Source organism: Helianthus annuus, chromosome 15 (genome assembly GCF_002127325.2).
Source record: "Helianthus annuus cultivar XRQ/B chromosome 15, HanXRQr2.0-SUNRISE, whole genome shotgun sequence".
Classification (NCBI taxonomy): domain Eukaryota; kingdom Viridiplantae; phylum Streptophyta; class Magnoliopsida; order Asterales; family Asteraceae; genus Helianthus; species Helianthus annuus.
Window position 1 is genome coordinate 66,945,977 of NC_035447.2, and position 16,332 is coordinate 66,962,308.

General features: G+C 37.9%; 2 long non-coding RNA genes across 3 annotated transcripts; both read left to right on the forward strand.

The window, feature by feature from the left end:
* The first annotated feature begins 4,363 nt into the window (after positions 1-4,363).
* Positions 4,364-7,090, forward strand: LOC110895625. 2 transcript variants are annotated; one of them, XR_002567273.2, is made up of 3 exons: positions 4,364-4,616; positions 5,758-6,349; positions 6,907-7,090. It is a non-coding gene; the product is annotated as an uncharacterized LOC110895625 (long non-coding RNA). The 2 variants fall into 2 exon arrangements; XR_002567272.2 differs by having other exon boundaries at positions 5,758-5,845.
* A 3,217-nt stretch (positions 7,091-10,307) lies between these two features.
* LOC110895624 lies at positions 10,308-13,292 on the forward strand. Its single transcript, XR_002567270.2, has 3 exons — positions 10,308-10,716; positions 11,858-11,945; positions 13,007-13,292. It is a non-coding gene; the product is annotated as an uncharacterized LOC110895624 (long non-coding RNA).
* The last annotated feature ends 3,040 nt before the right edge of the window (positions 13,293-16,332 follow it).

A 16,332-nucleotide genomic window follows, 5' to 3' on the forward strand; every position in this document is an offset into this window, starting at 1 on the left:
AACCTACCGATAACCACACTTTCGACTCCATCCTTGACATCCTTTCTGCATCAAAGTACAAAACTTTGATAACAGCAGACGCTCCTATTTACCTTGATACCCAGAGAGAGTTCTGGAAATATGCTACCCTTGAAGAACAAGGAGATATCATCGCCGCCATCAACTCCTCGATACAGGGTAAGAAGGTAAACATCTCACCAAAATCCATCTCTGAAACCTTTAAACTCGATGATTTAAATGGAAAAACCTCATTTACAAAAGACGAGCTGGTAAAGGATTTCATGAACAGGGGCTATGCAGAACAACCAAATAGGGATACCCTACAAAAGGGTTACTTCCCTTCTGCACCCAGATTTTTATTCCACACACTGCTCATGTGTGTTTCTAATAAAACAACGTCTTTTATGAGATACCAACGAAAATCCAATGCCTGGGGTATGCAATTTTAAATGACAAAAACTATAACTACTCCCAGGAAATATTTGATGATTTGGTAAAGAACGTTGATAATAAAGCATTTCTGCTCTTTCCAAGATTTCTAAGCTACTATTTTGAACAAAAGTTTGTTGAGAAAGATGTAGAATTGCCCAAACAAGGTGTCTCATTCAAAATAAACTGTTTAACAATTGAAACATTTTCAAGAATGATGGCACCAATAAAATTAAAAACAAAGGAGGCTGAGCAGGTTTTAGAAACTGCTACTGATCCTCAAGCAACCACTGCTGAGCCCACTGCTCCAGGTGATCAAAGTAGCACACCCACTGCTTTGAAACCAACACCTGCCACCAAAAAGACCAAAAGAAAAACATCCAGAAAACCCACCAAACCCACACCAAAGGCAACTCTGGAAGATGAGATCCCAGAGTTAATGCCAGTGACAACATAAAAGTCACAAGAAACCACTGCTGCTACTTCCTCACAGCAGATGGAAGAAAGATCTCAACCCCAGCCTAAAACTCCTCCTGCATCCTCACAAAAGGATCAGGTTGTAAGCACAGGGACACCAAATTATGAAGCTCTGTATCCATTCGGATCCATCTTCCACAGTCCTGATCCCAAGGACATGTCTCTTTCAACACCCATACCCTCACCAATCATATTACCACAATCAATAATACCCCTGTTGCATGCAGTTGATATGGCACAAACACAAACCAGTTCCGCTCTGTCACCTATTACTGAGAGCATACCTCCACAAGTGACTGGGTCTGATGCTCATGCCTCTGCTAACCCAGCAACAGCTGAGGAGGTTACACCCCCTGAGTTACAAGTAACTCTCGGTGGTAGTTCAAGTGGAGCAGCAACTACAACTGATGGATCAACAGATCTTCAGTTGGACAGTTGTTACATTACTAAGACTCCCTTGAAGGCAATTTCTTCCATGGCAACATCGGTAACCACCAGTGAGTTATCTTTAACTGCTGGTAAAATCAAAGGATTATCGAGTGCTGAAGAAAGAAGTCCCAGTACCAAGAAAAAGGGGCATCAATGGATGACTTTTGGGGCACAACTCCTAAGTCACACATTGATACAACCACTGCTGGTGGGGATTCAAATGATCCTGTTAATTCAGGTGATGATTCAAAATACAATGAATTGACGGCCAGAGTTGAAAATCTAGAATCTTCTGTTGCCGAGATAAAAGATATGGTGCAGCAGCTGTTAGAAGCTCAAAAAGCCCAATCAACTGTTCCTCCTGCTCAAGCACCTGCTCCACAAGCATTTGTTGCAAATGAGCTTTGGAATATCTTCCAGCCCATGCTTGAGCAACAACAACAAATGGCTGCTAAAAAGCATGCTAATCAAGTACAAATGCTAACCAACATGGTGGAATCTCGGTTCAAAGACACTCAAGCAGACATCAAGGCTATAAAAGCTAGCATACAAAAGACTGCTCAGAGTGAGAAAGGTCCATCTACCATTTACTTCATGGATACACCCCTGGTAGATAATGCCAAAAAGGGGAGAAAACCGAGCTGAAAAAGAAAGGTATAGAAGATGGGATATACAGTGAACCAGAAAAACCCAAAACCTCAAAAACTTCAACAGCTGATACAACAGTAGTTACAAAAACTGCTGACAGTAGCCAAACAGCTGCCATTACATCAACACACACACACCTCCAACACACACAACTACTGTTTCAACACACACCACCACAACTACTGCTCCACCACCATCATCATTTGTGTCTATAACACAAAAACCACCACTATCATCATCTACAATCATATCACCACCACTGCCTCCTGCCATAAAGCAGAAGACAGCAGATGTTACAACATCTGTTGTAATGACAACAGTGGTTGAAACACCAGTTGTTTCAACTACTGTCAGTCAGTCACAGTCACAAACCACTGATCCACCCAATACATCACCAGCCTCCCCTCCATTAAAAAGGAGAAGGGTTTTCATTCCTGATGATGAGTCACCACCACCATCACAACCTCCATCCCCTGCTCAAAAGCAGAAGACATCTGCTGACACATCAGCAGTTGTAATGACAACAGCAGTTGAGACACCAGTTGTTTCAACAGTTGTTAGTCAACCATCCACCACTGCTCTATCCTTTCCTATATCACAACCAAAGCTCCTCAGTAGAAAAAGGAAGCCAATACCTGCCAATGAGGGAACACATGATCCTAATGCTGCAAAATATCCTCTGGAAATTGAAGCTCTCAAAAATGAGATGAGGCAATTCTATACAGAAGAAGATCCTTCAAAAAGAAGATTCTCCTCACTCATAGGCTACATGCCACCAGAGGATATGGATGATTATCTCAAAATAAAGGCAAGGCAAGCTAAAGTAAAAGCTATGGATGACAGTGAAAAGGAAAGTCTAAGCGAAGTAGGCATTGCTAAAAGACTGGAGTTCTACCTTGCAAAGGTAAAGCAGATAGAAGAATTTGCACAAGAGCTAGAAAAGGAAAAGGCTGATCAAAAGAAGAAGTTAAGAGAACCACTTCTAGCCTTCATCATGAAAGAAAAGTTCTATCCTGCTGAAGAACAACAGTTTAAGGAATGGCCATTAGTAGCTTTAAAGCATGAGGCTGAAAGGATCCAAAGAATCAAGAATGATCCTTCAAACAAGAAAAATGCTCCAAACTGGAGTAAATACAAAAAGCTCATTGCTGACCTCACTGCTGAATATAAAGGAAAGAAAAAGGAGTTAGTGGATGCTAAGATGGACACTGCTGAAGCCATATCAAAATGGTCTAGGCAGCAAACTGATGAAGCCTATGAGAGGCTAAAGAAAAAGAAGAAAACTGCTTCAGATGCTTCAAAGAAAAGAGAACAGATGATGAAGCTTGAACAGAAAATTGAAAACCTCAAGACAATGTTAAAATCAGCAGACAGTCCTACTCTTGGGTCAAATCAAGATGAAGGCAAACGGCTGACTGAAGAAGAGGTCATAGAAAAAGAAGCAGAGTATCTCAAGGACACCATCTTAAAAATGGGTCTGAATGAAGACAGCTCATCAAAGCTTCAAAACCTTTTTAAGAAGGTACTCAACAAACCTGCATCTCCAAGCACTGTAAAAGACAAGACAGAAGTTGAAAGACAAGAACTTATTGAACAAGAAACTGCAGAAGATATAGCTGCAGCAGACAAAGTCATTGAAGAAGCTTTCAATAGAATGTCTGAAAGTCTGCAGATGTTTTCAAGGCCATCATCCCTCAACTCATCTGAAAATAAATCTCTCCCAAGAAACCCATTAGGCTTAAAAATACTAAAGTGGATGTCTGATCAAAAGACCCACGTATTGACCTTGGTCAGAGCCAATGGTGAGGTGAAGTATATATCAAGGAAAGAAGCACTTGGCCTAAGTGTTGAAGATTTGCAGGATCTCCTTGAACTTTCACTGTGCAGGGATGAGGATGACCAGAGTGCAAAGGAATTTGAAGCCGTATTCAAAGAACAAGCTAAGGCATTCTTGATGAGAAATAAAGGTCCTGAATAAGGAAGGGTTTTGGCATTATCTGTTCCAGGGGGAGATTGTTGGGAATGAACCCTAACAGAGGAACAGATAATGTAAAGCCAAAACCGGATCTCATCAGTGGACCATCAATAAGCAGCAGTTTATCCTATGCTGTAACACCCCGAAAACGGGCTTAGTAATTAAACTCTGTTAATACTAAAAGACGGGTAACGTACCGTTATTAATAAAAATAACCCGGCAAATATTTGGATTTAAATAAGAAATCCTAATATTAAATAAAAATGAATCAAAGTTTTAAGTAATTAAGTTTATAAAAGGCCCGATTTAACGGGACTTAAAGTAAAACGGGTTACGACTTCCCGAACCTACTAAGCTAACTAGGAATAATTCTAACCTAGTTAGATAGTGAGTTATGAGTGGGTTAAAACACTTAAATTATGAACTAAGGAAAATGAAGGGGCCAAAGATGTTAAAATCGAAACTTATGTTGCTAATTTAATTAAAACAAAAACCAAACACCCCATTTGGGGATGTCTGGTCGTACAAAGAAGCAGGAGGCGATGGGTTTCTTCAAACCCTAAAATCCTTACTAAAACTCTCAAATTGGAGGTGCAAATCTGGTCCAAAACGAAAATCGAGCATAGATTACTGATCCCCATTGCAAGGGGGTTGTAAGGTATGTAAAATTTGATGTTAATTCTCTACTTGAAATTCTCATGAATTTAGGATATTCGAAATTTGTTGATGCATGTTCGTTATATGATGAAATAGGAACATTGTAGTGTCTAGGAGTAAACCCTAGACAAGCATATGATGAAATTAGGTCTAAATCTTGTGAATTCATGATCACCATTGAAGGTGATAAGTGTGATGATGCTAAATTCGTGTAATGTGATGTTTTTAGGGTTTTTGATGGCTAAAAATAGTGCTATAATATCATAAACATGTTTCGATTGAAAACTGAATTCAAACAACTTCTGATCAGAATTTACAGCTGAATTGTATTGGCTGTAACGTGGACAAAACATGATAAAAACGTTTGTTTCTTGAGTCTAATATGTAATTCCAGGAAATATCTTTAAAACCCCACTGGAATCGCATTTTTTCGACTAAAATTGAGCGTTTTATGAATTTTTCTGTATCAAAGGTTCAAGCTGCGTTTTCTGGCAGAATTTGCAGCCCATTACGAATGTCATAACTCAATTTAGGAATTGAGTTATGATCTCAAATTCTTACTGTAGAAAGTATTAAGTTATTAGAAGAAATCTCCAATTGGAATTTCGTCAATCGGATAAACGAGGAATTTTTAATGAATTTTTCCGTAAGCTGCAGTCAGAAGTGACGAATCTGATTGCAGCTTAGTAGATGAATTTTTACGAATTTTTGGTAAAGAGTTAGATCTTGAAATTTTAACATAAGGGCTAACCCTCCGAGAGGTACGCCACATAAAAAAATCATAATTTTTGAAGACTTGTAAACAGGTTAAACAGGTCACCAAAAACAGCCTATTTTCAGTGATACGAAACTTGATTGTTGATATTATAAATTATGCCCACATTGTTCATATGTTGAAATTATGAATCAAACGCGTAATTTCCTAGTTCGACTAATTATGTGTGATGTGGGGTAGTACAAATTTTGATTATGAAGTCGATTTAGCTTATATGCACATATCATATAATTAAGGGTAGTTAACTTTTGAAGAGTTAAACTAACCATGGACGGAGTCGAATAGTAGTTTGACATAGAAAACACGTAAGGTGGAATAGTCGTGGTTATAATGACTAATCTAACCACCTTGTGAATTATGATGATAGTTTGACTCTTGACAAGCTAGATGGAGGCTTGGAATGAAGCGGGTCAAACGGAGGAAGTACGAAAAGGAAAGCGTAATTTGGATGCGAGGTAAGTAAAGCTTACGCCCTCTTTTGTAAGTTATGTGTTTATTCATAGGTTGTAAATACGACAAAAGCTATATTTGAAATATGGTTCCGACACGAAATGAAACGGGTCGGGACATATAAAATAATGATAAACCATGTTTAATGGTAAAATGGGCGAAATGGTAATTGGTCACGAGATGACATATATATAAAATGAGTTTTTGAATGGCTACTTATTAAGGTAAGCCTAAACGAATAAAAAGAGTAAAACGACGAATTAGTCATGTGTAGACGAAAAAGAGTTGAAGTTTAAAACAACACCATTTAATATTAAGCACAAAATATTTGGTAGTCTAGACCAAACGGGTCAAATGGTAATATTTATACCATTTGACAATTAACGACTAATAAGTGTATGTCGAGTCTCATGCTCGCAGGGTAATTGGTTTATGAATTAGCGAGGCTATGAATTAGCATATTATAGAGACAAGGTCTTAAAACGGGTCAATATGTTGACCCGAGCCAGGTACGCTTATATATATTGATGTATAGTTAAAAGTGTTTAACTTCCCTTCACGGGTCAAAAGGAGTAGATAGGTAAAACGGGTTAAGAGTTCATAAGAAACCCGTAATTTGAACCTTGCACATTAGTAAATTGATATAACGTGATATGCATGATATTTTGAATATGATTGATTGATCTTTGATATTGGTTCATATGTAACATATTAGAATTTCGAGAAACTAATGTATTGGTATGTTAGAAAGAGAGAAATCCGAGATTTAGGCTTGAGTATAATGAACAAAGCAACCAAAAGATGGATTTACAGGGACTACCGTAAGTTACGGTAGTACCGTAAGTTACGGTACAGGTCAGGAGCTTACGGTGTGAGTCTACTGGTTTACGGTGGACCATTATTGGAAATTGACCACCGTAACTTACGGTGAAACCGTAAGTTACGGTAGGGCCTGAATGTTTATAAATTTTATATAATTGTAAATTTTCAAATTCATTTCGATCGTAGTTTCGATCAAGTATCATTTCTAAGCATTCTAATATAAATGTTTATGTAAACATTGCAGTCTTAGGTACTCAAGGATTATGGGTGATGATCAAGCAACTTTTGAAGGACCGAACACATACTCTTGAAGCTTCCGCATAAATCAACTCGGTTTAAACAATGTTTATGATGTAAACTGTTTGCTAAACAACTTTTGAAATGTTTAAACGACGTACTCAATTATGTTATATTGTATTATTTTTAAATTGTAAAGTTTAAACAAACCCGTATTTTTACAAAGTATATGTAGTCATAATTACATGTTGTTTGTCGTATACTTTACAAAAACCATTAAATAATGACAAGGGTGTTATAAATTGGTAATCAGAGCTCATGGTTAAAGAGTAAATTGTGTTCGGTTCGAGGCTTGATCGCAAATCCGGTAAGTACATGTATATTAATGGTTTGTTATGTGTTGAAATGTTGTGAACAACACATAGGGTTATCGTGTGATACACGTTACCTCAATTAAATGATAAATATAGTTGACAAAATTGCGCGCGTTGACGCGTATAGTAGAAAAGCCTTGTATTATAATACGGGCGATTATTGAAGTTGATATTACTAATTCTTGTAAATGTTTTAATTGAAGGACACTCGCATATGAAGATAGCGAGAGTTTAACAAATTGCGGATATGATGATGGAACGGTCCGAGATGTGACAAGAAGAGCATACTCATCAAGGACCTAAATCGCGTAACGATCGCAAATAAGTAATTGCAAGGAATGCCCGTTGGGGCAAGCATTACCAGGTGCACATTTTAAACTTATAGTACAAACAGTAATATGCAACAAATACATAGTGAATGACAGTTGCATATAGAATATGAAACTTGGAAAACCTGGATAGGTACCTATCCAGGATGACGTTTCCAAGAGAAATTCAGTAGAGAATAAGTATTATTCACAAATTGTGAATAACAAGACAATAACATAATTCAGTTTATATAGAAACTTGGACGAGAGTGATCATCCAAGTAAGTATTCTCAATATAAATCCTATTGAGAAAAGTAATGATCACATCAACAAATGTGAATAAATGTTTATAAAAAGGGACATTTTAAATGTTCAGGGATAAACGACTAAAACTAATAATTGTTAACTAACAATTAAATAAAGTTTTACCAAATGAAATCATAAATATGGAGATAATTTGAGGAGTTACTTACATGGGACGTGATGTGGTAATTATAATAAGGTCACGCATACAATGTGTTGATCGCTTACTCTGGCCAAGTAAGTAGTGAACACATGATAGCATGAGCTTCTTATAATGAGCGCAGTTATGTCCGATGTAGTAAGGTCAAGATGAATGAAAATTTAAAGGATCCTTAGGGTCAAGAAATCTTATGGGCATACTCGTATAAATGGTTTTCGCGGGAACCATAAAAACGATGTATGGCGCACATAGAAACAAAAGACCCAAGGAACTTCGTGACATAAGTCATTTTGGACGAAACAACCATGGTAGACAAAAAGGGCATTGTAAAACCAAAGTATAAATGACCCGCGGGGTCATAGAAACAAAGGTATTGCCCACATGAGAAAAACGATCAAAGTCGTTGACTTTGGTCGTAGTAAAGAAATAATGATGATGATAATCATCATTCATAGTTTATAAGACTGTCAAGGATGGTCAAATAAAGAATAAAGGTTTGGTTGAATAAAAGCGATGGATTTCGCTAAGACAACCAAACAAATTAAAACGAAATCTTAATGTATACCGGAATGCTTGCACTAATAATGACTTCGGTAAAGTACCCGGTTGATGGGTAAGGATTTAAACACATGCGTAAACCGAGAAACGGGAACACGAATTTAAAGTCAAAAGACTCGGATTACGAGTTATGACTATAAAATCTCGTATATAGAAATTGTGAGTAAATATGTTCAACTATTCGAAGTCGAATGGGTTGAATAAAGAATAAAGTTGATTGTTTATAAGTGATGGATTTCACATTAATAAGTCAAACAGGTTGAATACAATATAACGCCGAATGGTACAAGTGAGCGCTAGCCAGAGAAAGGTAGCGTTAAATGCAAGAGAATAATGAGCCCGGTAATGGGATATAACCAAATAAGAATATATGCAAATCAAATAACAGTAAGCATAAGAAGAACTGACGCATAAATGACGTGAGAAGTCATAAAATCGGAAAATCGTCCGAAAGAAAACAATTATAGCCATGAAACTACAATTAAGGTTAACGGGACCTAAGCTTGAAACCAAATAATTCTTCGAACAAAAACAAGGTGCCTTGACACCAAACATGTGTTTTAAGAATGACATGAGTAAGGAGTGATCTACGGGATCAACATAACCTTTAGGGTTATAAACAAATGAAAGATCCACGGGACTAAAACGACCCACGGGTCATGATTAGAAAGAAGTTATAAGGACTTCGCCCTAAAGAGGTGAAAGTCTAATCAAAATAGCCCATAAGGCTAAGTGATAAAAACCTACGGGTTAATTAGATAAAGCGAGGGAATCGGTTGAGAATCCCCGCATAAAACTAAGACTGTAAAAGAATAAATTATGGACTGTCAATATCCTGGTATGGATAATTGACAAAAGTTAAAGAGAAGATCCTAAAACTAAAACTTCGGTTTTAGTAAGAAATAGCGTTTTTCAAACATAAATTCTGATAGGAATTTAAATAGTAAGCATGAAAGATACAAGTCTTGACACTGATAGGCGCAAGACGATATATTCGAAAAGTGATATTTTCGAAAATGAAAGGTTGATACAACTAAACACGATGTGACACGATCACGGTTAGGAAATGTAATGTGAAGTAAAATCACGTTATAACCAAGCGAGCGGTGAGAAGTAATGGGACTAATAAGTCTAGTTAGTAAGACCGGTTAAGGCCAGTAATTCAAATCAATAAAAAAATTGGTTTGCTTGTAAGCGGTGGATTCGGTATAACTGAACCGAATAAATAAATCTGAAAACAAAAGAAATTATTGCTAAAAGTGAAATATTTCACTAAAGACCTTTAAACGGGTCATGGTAACGGATTCACCAAGAGTTCGATAATATATAAAAGCGATGGAAATCGCTAAGTTAACTAAACTAGTAGAAATAACGGAATTACGTTATTTCAAATTACATTATGTCGTATGAGGTACGTAGAGGTTCTGTAACCAAAAAGATATTACCAAAATTTTTCTGGTAATACTAACAATTGGTTAAAATATGAATAATGCTTAAGAGATTACTCAGGTCAAACGCATTGAGTTTAAAACTCAATGAACTATGTAAGCAAGGTTTCGAGGACGAAACCTCTTTAAGGGGGGTAGACTTGTAACACCCGAAAACGGGCTTAGTAATTAAACTCTGTTAATACTAAAAGACGGGTAACGTACCGTTATTAGTATAAATAACCCGGTGAATATCTGGATTTAAATAAGAAATCCTAATATTAAATAAAAACGAATCAAAGTTTTAAGTAATTAAGTTTATAAAAGGCCCGATTTAACGGGACTTAAAGTAAAACGGGTTACGACTTCCCGAACCTACTAAGCTAACTAGGAATAATTCTAACCTAGTTAGATAGTGACTTATGAGTGGGTTAAAACACTTAAATTATGAACTAAGGAAAATGAAGGGGCCAAAGATGTTAAAATCGAAACTTATGTTGCTAATTTAATTAAAACAAAAACCAAACACCCCATTTGGGGATGTCTGGTCGTACAAAGAAGCAGGAGGCGATGGGTTTCTTCAAACCCTAAAATCCTTACTAAAACTCTCAAATTGGAGGTGCAAATCTGGTCCAAAACGAAAATCGAGCATAGATTACTGATCCCCATTGCAAGGGGGTTGTAAGGTATGTAAAATTTGATGTTAATTCTCTACTTGAAATTCTCATGAATTTAGGATATTCGAAATTTGTTGATGCATGTTCGTTATATGATGAAATAGGAACATTGTAGTGTCTAGGAGTAAACCCTAGACAAAGCATATGATGAAATTAGGTCTAAATCTTGTGAATTCTTGATCACCATTGAAGGTGATAAGTGTGATGATGCTGAATTCGTGTAATGTGATGTTTTTAGGGTTTTTGATGGCTAAAAATAGTGCTATAATATCATAAACATGTTTCGATTGAAAACTGAATTCAAACAGCTTCTGATCAGAATTTACAGCCGAATTGTATTGGCTGTAACGTGGACAAAACCTGACAAAAACGTTTGTTTCTTGAGCCTAATATGTAATTCCGGGAAATATCTTTAAAACCCCACTGGAATCGTATTTTTTCGACTAAAATTGAGCGTTTTATGAATTTTTTCGTATCAAAGGTTCAAGCTGCGTTTTCTGGCAGAATTTGCAGCCCATTACGAATGTCATAACTCAATTTAGGAAATGAGTTATGATCTCAAATTCTTACTGTAGAAAGTATTAAGTTATTAGAAGAATCTCCAATTGGAATTTCGTCAATCGGATAAACGAGGAATTTTTAATGAATTTTTCCGTAAGCTGCAGTCAGAAGTGACGAATCTGATTGCAGCTTAGTAGATGAATTTTTACGAATTTTTGGTAAAGTGTTAGATCTTGAAATTTTAACACAAGGGCTACCCCTCCGAGAGGTACGCCACATAAAAAAATCATAATTTTTGAAGACTTGTAAACAGGTTAAACAGGTCACCAAAAACAGCCTATTTTCAGTGATACGAAACTTGATTGTTGATATTATAAATTATGCACACAATGTTCATATGTTGAAATTATGAATCAAACGCGTAATTTCCTAGTTCGACTAATTATGTGTGATGTGGGGTAATACAAATTTTGATTATGAAGTCGATTTAGCTTATATGCACATATCATATAATTAAGAGTAGTTAACTTTTGAAGAGTTAAACTAACCATGGACGGAGTCGTATAGTAGTTTGACATAGAAAACACGTAATGTGGAATAGTCGTGGTTATAATGACTAATCTAACCACCTTGTGAATTATGATGATAGTTTGAATCTTGACAAGCTAGATGGAGGCTTGGAATGAAGCGGGTCAAACAGAGCAAGTACGAAAAGGAAAGCGTAATTTGGATGCGAGGTAAGTAAAGCTTACGCCCTCTTTTGTAAGTTATGTGTTTATTCATAGGTTGTAAATACGACAAAAGCTATATTTGAAATATGGTTCCGACACGAAATGAAACGGGTCGGGACATATAAAATAATGATAAACCATGTTTAATGGTAAAATGGGCGAAATGGTAATTGGTCACGAGATGACATATATATAAAATGAGTTTTTGAATGGCTACTTATTAAGGTAAGCCTAAACGAATTAAAAGAGTTAAACGACGAAGTAGTCATGTGTAGACGAAAAAGAGTTGAAGTTTAAAACAACACCATTTAATATTAAGCACAAAATATTTGGTAGTCTAGACCAAACGGGTCAAATGGTAATATTTATACCATTTGACAATTAACGACTAATAAGTGTATGTCGAGTCTCATGCTCGCAGGGTAATTGGTTTATGAATTAGCGAGGCTATGAATTAGCATATTATAGAGACAAGGTCTTAAAACGGGTCAATATGTTGACCCGAGCCAGATACGCTTATATATATTGATGTATAGTTAAAAGTGTTTAACTTCCCTTCACGGGTCAAAAGGAGTAGATAGGTAAAACGGGTTAAGAATTCATAAGAAACCCGTAATTTGAACCTTGCACATTAGTAAATTGATATAACGTGATATGCATGATATTTTGAATATGATTGATTGATCTTTGATATTGGTTCATATGTAACATATTAGAATTTCGAGAAACTAATGTATTGGTATGTTAGAAAGAGCGAAATCCGAGATTTAGGCTTGAGTATAATGAACAAAGCAACCAAAAGATGGATTTACAGGGACTACCGTAAGTTACGGTAGTACCGTAAGTTACGGTACAGGTCAGGAGCTTACGGTGTGAGTCTACTGGTTTACGGTGGACCATTATTGGAAATTGACCACCGTAACTTACGGTGAAACCGTAAGTTACGGTAGGGCCTGAATGTTTATAAATTTTATATAATTGTAAATTTTCAAATTCATTTCGATCGTAGTTTCGATCAAGTATCATTTCTAAGCATTCTAATATAAATGTTTATGTAAACATTGCAGTCTTAGGTACTCAAGGATTATGGGTGACGATCAAGCAACTTTTGAAGGACCGAACACATACTCTTGAAGCTTCCGCATAAATCAACTCGGTTTAAACAATGTGTATGATGTAAACTGTTTGCTAAACAACTTTTGAAATGTTTAAACGACGTACTCAATTATGTTATGTTGTATTATTTAAAAATTGTAAAGTTTAAACAAACCCGTATTTTTACAAAGTATATGTAGTCATAATTACATGTTGTTTGTCGTATACTTTACAAAAACCATTAAATAATGACAAGGGTGTTATATATGCTCTCCCCTTGACAGTGGTTATCTAACAACTGATGGATCTTAAATGCTGCTAAACTACAACAACTGATAAACCAAACTCTGATGATTATCCAACGACTGCTGAAGACAAACACTGATGCTCTATCTACTGCTGTTTCCTAAGTACTGCTGAAGACTCAAGCACTGCTCTCTCAAAGACTGATCACCTTTGAAGAATGCACTGAAGATTCAACATCTGTGCTCAGGCTACAATAGTGGAACGTGAAGCAGTAGTTTTCCTTAGCTTTGCATTTTACTGATTATCAGATGTTGCATGTCAGTAGTTTGTGTAGAACAGTATTTGTAGTTTGTTAGGCCGTTAGATGTCACTATCATGGTGACGTCAGCTGAGGTATATCAGTAGTTTGGTTTGCCTATAAATATGACAGTATTCTGTACTGTTATACTTGATCATTTTGAGTGAGTTTTTCTCCTCAATTCAATCCTTTCATCTTATGCAACCAACTCTGGTGTATCAGGCTGAGGGGGAGTTTAGATTGTAAGCTTGCTGTAATCATTTGCTTTCTATTGTAAATCTTTTGACTCAATGAAATAGCAATTGTCTATCAATCTATACTTTCCTTTGATTATGTTTACAAAGTTTGCTACTCATTTCCGCTGCACTTATTCGTTTTATGCAAACAAACACAATCATAATGGCCCCAAGATCCTAACAAGGAGGGCATAGTTTTGGGACACAAGATTTCGCATGCTGGTATGGGGGGCGATCCAGCCAAAGTGGATATCATTTCACGACTTCCAGCTCCCACCTCTGTGCGAGCGATACGGAGCTTTCTTGGTCATGCAGGGTTCGATAGGCGATTCATCAAGGATTTTTCAAAGATCGCTAGGCCCATGACCCGTTTGTTGGAGAAAGACGCTCCGTTCATATTTGGAGATGATTGCTTGAGAGCCTTTGACCTTCTCAAGCAAAAGTTGATTGAGGCCCCTATTTTAGATGCACCAGACTGGAGTCTGCCGTTTGAAATTATGAGCGACGCGAGTGATTACGCTATAGGGGTCGTTCTTGGCCAAAAGAGAGAAAAGCACTTTCACCCGATCTATTATGCGAGCAAAACTCTTCACGATGCTCAGGAGCATTTTACCACGACAGAAAAAGAGCTCTTGGCGGTCGTTTTCGCATTTGACAAATTTAGATCGTACTTGGTGCTTTCGAAAACCGTTGTGTATACTGATCACGCTGCCATCAAATATCTCTTTAGCAAACAGGACGCTAAACCGCGTCTGATCAGGTGGATCTTGTTGCTGCAGGAGTTCGATATTGAAATTCAAGATAAAAAGGGTGCGTTGAATGTAGCGGCTGACCATCTATCTCGGTTAGAGCATGGAGACATCGTGGACGCGCGTTGGGATTCCATAAATGACAACTTCCCACACGAGTCTTTGATGAGTGTTGAGATATGCGATGAGTCGCCATGGTTCGCTGACCTTGCGAACTACCTTGCTTGCGGGATTCTGATTAAAGGGTTGACTCACCAGCAAAAGAGGAAATTCTTTTCGGATGTCAAGCACTACATTTGGGATGACCCTTACTTGTTTCGGGTTGGTGCTGATCAAGTGATTAGGAGGTGTGTTTCAGGGAAGGAGGCGACCGATATTCTGCGCCATTGTCACGAGGGACCTACCGGAGGCCACCATGGAGCCAACTTTACCGCCAAGAAGGTGTTGGATTCCGGGTTTTATTGGCCGACTATATTTCGTGATGCGCAGAGTTGGGTTAGAGCGTGCGATGCCTGCCAGAGGGCGACAAATATATCGACACGTGATGAAATGCCTCAGAACTGGATTCAGGTTTGTGAAGTCTTTGATATCTGGGGGATAGACTTCATAGGACCATTTCCCCCCTCATGAGGTAATAAGTACATCCTGGTCGCAGTTGACTATATATCCAAGTGGGCGGGGGCACAGGCCTTACCCACCAATGATGCCAGGGTGGTCGTGAGATTTTTGAAAATCTTATTTGCCCGGTTTGGCGCTCCGAAAGCGCTTATCAGTGACAGAGGGACGCATTTTTGCAATACTCAGCTCGAGAGAGCTTTGTCCCGTTACGGTGTGCATCACCGTTTATCCACGCCCTATCATCTACAGACAAGCGGGCAGGTGGAAGTCACGAACCGGGGGCTGAAGAGAATCCTTGAGCGGTCAGTAGGTGCATACCGCAAGGACTGGTCGGATAAGCTTGATGAAGCTTTGTGGGATTTCCGTACGGCTTACAAGACGCCTATTGGGACTACTCCCTTTAGGCTTGTTTACGGAAAAGCATGCCATTTGCCGGTTGAGTTGGAGCCTAAAGCGATGCGGGCTCTAAAAACCGAAAATCTAGACTTGAAAACCGGAGGTGAAGCCCGGTTTCTCCAGATTCATGAATTGGAAGAGTTGCGACAACGCGTTTATGAAAGCTCCATGTTGTACAAGGAGCGCACGAAGAGATTGCACGATAAACGCTTGAAGGACCACAAAGAATTCCACGCGGGCGATCTTGTTCTTCTTTACAACTCGCGGTTGCGCTTATTTCACGGGAAGCTTCATTCACGTTGGACAGGCCCATACACAGTTAAAGAGGTATTTCCGTATGGGACTGTTGCAATAGAGAACGCGGACGACGTTATTTTCAAGGTAAATGGGCATCGCTTGAAGTTGTACGTTGCCGGGCCGATAGAGTCGGCGGTGGAGGTCATTGAGCTCCAAACCCCGCACACATCATAAGTGTGGGGAGGAGAGAGTCTACGCTGCTGACTCGCGGATCAAAAAAGCAGCAAGAGCGTCAAAAGCGCTTTAGGGGTAAAACCGTCCTTTTTGTGTTTGTCTAGTTTTAGCGTAATTTAGGAGTGTTTGGTAGTTTCCGTTAGTTTGTACAGTTTTTATGCATGCCGAGTGAAGGGTCTACGTGGGAATAATGTTAGAACAGTTTGCGGATGGTAAAAATGGCGAAAAATGGCCGAAAAGGGTGCTGAAACTGTTTTCTGCAGAAAAATCTGATATGCAGATAT